The sequence below is a fragment of the Chionomys nivalis genome, chromosome 7 (genome assembly GCF_950005125.1).
Source record: "Chionomys nivalis chromosome 7, mChiNiv1.1, whole genome shotgun sequence".
NCBI classification, from domain to species: domain Eukaryota; kingdom Metazoa; phylum Chordata; class Mammalia; order Rodentia; family Cricetidae; genus Chionomys; species Chionomys nivalis.
The window spans coordinates 26,208,935-26,215,143 of record NC_080092.1 but is presented as its reverse complement, the minus strand read 5'-3'; positions in this window follow the sequence as shown (position 1 = coordinate 26,215,143).

Genomic DNA, 6,209 nt, shown 5'->3' with positions numbered 1-6,209 from the left:
TAGACCTCATGGTTACAGAGTAGGGGCTCTTACCCAATGGACCTTCTCTTTGGCTTCTTGCTTAGCTATTTTATCTTAATATTTATTTATTATTTGTATGTGTGTATACATGTACACACATATGTTCTTTTGGGCACCATGCTACAGAATACGTGTAGAGGCAAGATGATAGATAACTTTGAGGAGTATGTTCTCTCCTACCCTTACTTGAGTTAAGGAGTTTCCTGCTTGCCCAGTAAGCATCTTTACCCTCAGAGCCATGTTTACCTGTAAGGGCCTTCTGTGACCAGATTTGGTTACTGCTAAGTCTACATGGGAGCCACAGCCCTCAGATGTTGTAGAATAATCCTTTTATACACTGTAAAGATGTGGCTCTCCTTGAAAATGGTAAAGAGTCACCCACTCTTCAGGGAGAAGGGTGTGCTTCTGCTCTATAAATATAGCTGCAAGCGTAAGTGCAACGGCTTTCATACTTAATAAGAAGTCTTCGTGTCATTATTTGAGAACTAGTAATAAAAAACAAACAAACAAAAAATCCAAAAAAACAACAACAAACAAAACCTGTTACATGACACCATAATGGTCTGTCCTGTCCCTTTAAGATCTACTGAGGCAGGCGGATCTTCCTTCTGCTTACAGCCTGAGTCCTCTCCCTCTCTCTCTCTCTCTCTCTCTCTCTCTCTCTCTCTCTCTCTCTCTCTCTCTCTGTCTGTCTCTCTCTCTCTCAAAGAGGCAGCTTCTGTGTCTCTCCCCTCTCCCCACTTCTCCTCCCCCTGCCTCTCTCTGCTCTTCCCCTTTCTCCTCTTTCCCTTTCCCCTGCATAACCCACTAAATAAATACCCACTCACTCTGCATGGTGTGCCTATCCATGTCTCTGTCTCTTGCCTGGCCACATGGCTCCCTGCCCGGGGTTTGGAGACCTGCGGCGTGGTCTTATGGCGTGCCTATGCACCTCAGTCTCTCACCCACCTTGTTGCCCCCTGCCCGGGACTTGCCCCCTGCCTTAGTGTCCTGCTGTTGTCTCACGCCCGCTACCCATGCCCGCTACCCATGCCTGCTGCCCATGCCCGCTGCCTATTGCCACCGCTGGCCCCTCAGGAATTCTCAGCATTTTACTTAAACCATAAAAGAAACTTAACCGAGATTTGTTATAAAGCAAAGTCTTTAATGGGGAGTGGCGAGATTTTTCAGTGTGGGGCTGGAGAGATGGCTCAGCAGTTAAGAGCACAGCCTGCAATTCCAGAGGCCCTGAGTTCAATTCTCAGCAACCAGATGGTGGCTCACAGCTATATGTAGTAAGATCTGGCCTGCAGGTATACATGCAGACAGAATACTGTATACATAATAAATAAATACTGTATACATAATAAATAAATAAATATATATATATATATATTTTAAAAAAGATGGTTCAGTGTGTGTAAGATCAATGGCCAAATAAACCACAAGGAGCTACACCCTGTTCTGGGTGGTGAGTAGAAAACACAGGCTTGCCTGGCACTTTGTGACACCAGGCAGTCAAAATGGCGCATGTCCTGCAGAGAGAGGCAGCTATGAAGAGGTGAAGGTGGTGAGGAGCAGACTAAGGTCGGTGGCCTTCTTGCTACTTGAGGCCAAGGTGATGCTTGTGCCTAGGCTGCTGTCGAGGTCCACATCTGGGCCAGTATCCCTGCTACAGCTTTGGTCTGTACTGATGCCCGTGGCTCCTGTTACCACCAAAGGCTCAAAAGATAGGGCTGCGTAGAGTTGGTCTCGCTCCTTATGGCTATAGCACTAGGGAGAGTGAATCCTACCTCTCCTGGGCAGCACAATAGAGCTGACTCTGTTCTCCCAGGCAAAGGAGAGCTGGCCCTGAGGGTACAAGTATGGAAGAGCTGGCCCTGTTCCCCTAGTCTGCCATGTGGTGACCAGGAGGAAGGAAGGATGCTCTCCCCCACCTCTTGCCCCAGACACCTGCAGCAGGCAGGAGAACTAACCCTCCTCACCAGCTGCAGCACTTGAAAGAGCAGGCCCTGCACCCTGCCCGGGCTGCGCAGCGCAATAAAGCTGACCCTGTTGACAAGGGTATGCGTGAACCAGCCCTGAAAATGAGCATAAAAGATCTGGTCCTGCCCCCCATCTGCCGTAGGGAGGCATGGGCAAGGGAGAGATGCCCCTGCCTCGCACCACCTATGGCAGATGGTGTTGGAGTCCACAAGACTTTACAATAAATGTACGGCTGACACACCAACAGGCAGAGCCCTGGGAAGTGTATGCGTACACGTCCACATGGAATCGTCTGTTTTGCAGAGCTGCAGGAACACTTGTGTTTTGGGAAAGTCACTGTCATATCTGTAAAAACCTTGTGAAGCCATGATTCCTCCCTTCAAAATAGGATTCATTCTCAAAGCACCTCAGCAGTGTAACTTCTCCAACACTGGCAGCGGAATGACCTTTCCATTCCCACACACCAGGAGGCCTTAAAGCAACAATATTCACTCTTTGTTCTAATAGTCAATAGAGTCAATCCCACAAAAATACTTGCTAACAGATCACATAGAAATGTCAAAAGGAGACAGGCACTGAGCAGGAAGGCAGCGTGCCCCACCTTTGCTAACAAACTAATCTGGGTGTCCCCAAAGCTGCTTATCACAAAAGAGATTGGATGAGGAAAATGGGTGAACCCAGGATTCAGAGGCGTCAGGAACCTTACCTAATGGTTTGGAATGTCAGGTATTTCCCCTTGAATGCTGGCTCTTTCCTGGGTTACGTCACCTGTTCCAGAGTGTTGCTTTGTCAGGTTCCACCTGTCCCTTTTGTGATTTTGATATGCATATTATCATTGTCCTTGCCTGTGGAATTTTCCAACTCTGTCTGTAAAAACTAGAAACCTCATGGAGATCAGCCCTTACTCTCCTTCCTCCTCCTGCTCTTCCTCCTCCTCCTCCTTCTTCTTCCCCTTCTTCTCCACTTCCTCTCACTTCACTTTTTCCCCTCACCTGAAAAAATAAAGAACATGCAGAGGTAACGTGCTTGAGGTAATTTTTACCCTCAGATCCTCACTTGCCATAGACATTCTATTCTGAGTCCTGAGGGGGTACTCAGGCTGGTACTCAACCCCCCCCCCCATAAGGTGGAAGAGCTTTCTCTGAGAGTGGCTCATGCACCCCACCCGCAACACAGTAGAGCTGGCCTTGGTGTAGGTGTGGGTGATTGAGAAAGCTGGAGAGCCGCCCTGCCTCTTGCTCCTTGCTCCATAGGGTGAATTAGCAAGGGTTGTGCTTCAGAGCTCCCCCTGGTGGTGAGGAGTGGGAAGAGCTGGCTGGTTGAGCAACCCTGCAACCACTCAGGCCCAGAACTATGGCTATGACTTGGCCCATTCCAACATCCACCCCAACTATGATCTGCTGGAGCATGTGAAGGGCCGGTCCTGCAGATCTAAAGCTGCAGGACCTCCACAACACAGGACAGCAACAGGATATCCAAGAGGAGTCCAAGTGAGAGCCCAGCATCCATGGTGCAGCAGAAGCCAGAGGCCTCGAACCAGACCAATGACTCACTGCAGCGAACACTTGCAAGGAAAGATGTATGGACTAAAGAGAGTGCTGTGTGACTCACTGGGTCACACTGCAACTGCCATAACGAGATTTTTCTTTCTCTCTTTTTTAAATTTTATTTATTTTATTTTGCGGGAAGAGGTTGTAAGGGCAGATAGAAAGAGATGGGGAGATGAATGGGATAGAGATGCATGATGTGAAAACCACAAGGAACAAATAAAAAGTTAAAAAAAATCACAAGGACCTAAATGAAAATCCCCAAAGCCCCCACAAAAGTCTGGCATGCTTGAGCGCAGGTCTGTTACCCCAGCACTATTGGGGATAGAGACAGGAGGATTGCCGGGGCTCGCTAGCCGTCATCAGTGAGAGATGCTGCCTCAGGGGAGTAAGATGGAAAATGATGGAGAAGAACACTGATGTCCTTCTCGGGTGCTGCACACGCGCACAAACACATCACACACACTGCACACACACTGCCCTCACCACACACACACACACACCATACCACACACACCTCACATACACCACACACACCACACACATACCACATACATACACACACACACCACACACACACCATGCCCTTACCACATACAGCACACTGCACACACCTCACACACACTGCACCCACACTGCCCTCACCACACACACACCACACACACCGCACACCTTACACACACCTCACACACATGCACACATACCACACACATACACCACACACACCACATACATATACACATATACACCACACACACCATGCCCTTACCACACACAGCACACTACACACACCTCACACACACCCCCCAAACATTGCACCCCCCACACACCTCATACACACACACACCACACACACAGACATGCACACACACACACCACACACACATATGCACACACACACAGACACACATGCATGCATGCACAGGAAGCAAAGGCCCGAGTGTGAAGACCCGACATGCCAGCAGCTTCTTCCAGCAGAGTTACTACTGTGTTTTAGGAACCTTACGCTCCTCTCCTGGTGCTGCTTTGGAGGCAGAAATCAAGATCTGATGCCCAAATTGGTTCTGAGAGCATCTGGCCCAACCCTTCATTTTGCTGAAGTCACAAATGTTAATGACATGGCCCAAACCACACAAAGAGTGCAAAGACTCAGGACTAGACCCCATTCTTGCTTTCCAAGAGCAGGTGCCCTGGCCCTGTCTCGGGCTTTCTCTGCCTCGCCACACACAGGGTGCCCCAAAATGCCCTGAGAACAAACAAAGGTAGGGAAAGGTGGGACTGATTTCATTCCTTTTCCTTTTTTTTTTTTTTTTGTAGTCTATTTTCAGCACTAGATCATGACCACTTTAGACCCTTGGTTGGAGACTCTCCCTTTTGTCTGGGCCTCTGAGTCTAAGAAATTGCTGCAGAGGCCTGCTGGTTCTTCCAGACGCCTGTGGTTTGTTGGAGGTTTGTGTGGTGGGTGTGCGCCCTCTAGTGTCACAAGTGAGGATGACATGCAGCAAGGAAGCGGTTTCTTGTTATGGTGGGGGTGGAGGGTGGGATGGGACGGAGGTAGGTGGGGTGGGGTGGGTCAAAACTCCGATGCAGCTCTGATGCAGTCTGTACTTGTAGAATTCTCTCCCTGCCTGCCTCCCTCCTTCTCTCCTTTACCTCACCGGAATCCCAGCTCTGTCAGATCCCATCTTTACCCAAATTTTGAATTTTGGTCTTTGCTTTTGTGTTATTTTTGATTTATTACCATTCTGTATTAAAATATTACTGCTATTGAGTATTGAGGTTTTTTTTGACATTTAAATTTTGTGTGTGAGATGGATGTTCATTCTCTTCTATCTAATCTTGATCCTAAGCCTGCCTGGGAAGAGCCCTAGTACATGAAGTACAGCATGCATTCATCGGGACAAACTTAATGTTTATCTTTCCGTCTGGACTGGATGCTCCCTGCAACATCGTGATCAAAGTTGGGGGTCTCCGAGCTTCTCCAGAAGGGGCCTTTCAAAGAGAGTATTAATGAGAGAAGGTCTTTGGACCAAAGACCATCTTATGGCATAAAGATGTGCCGTTGTGCTTCTTCTTCAGTATCTACATAATGGCAAGACCCAAAGACAGTCCCAGGTCCCAAGACCCTCAAGAAGAAACCCGAGATAGGATGAAAGATTACGGTCTCACTGTGTAGCCCTAGCTGGCTTGAAATGATAACAAATCAGATCAGGCTGTCCTCAAACTCACGGAGATGCACCTGCCTCTGCCTCCTGAGTTTTGCGATTAAAGGCGCTCACCATTGTGCCTGGTAAAACAATTTTGTAAAGAAAGGAAAGGAAGAAAAACTGTTTTCGAATAAATGGAGGTGCCATTCCATCTCAGAGGCTGACCCATCTATGGGAGCCCTGGACAGGAACCTTGACGACATGTTGATATGTCTGGGCCCCAGAGTCCTGCCAGGTTTCTAGGCCTTTCCCATTCCCATACCATTTGTGACTCAGTGAGGGCGATTAAGGAAACCCTGTTTTAACAACAGCCGAACCACTCTCCCCAGGACCAGTCCAGGCGTTACTTGCTTTCCCATGAGTATCCACCAGGGGGCAGTGAGAGCCAATTGCTTGAGAGTTAAGACTCAAGGAAACGCTCTAGCAATTTGATCTTGGGCTCACACCAGTCTCTTGCATGGAGGCTTCT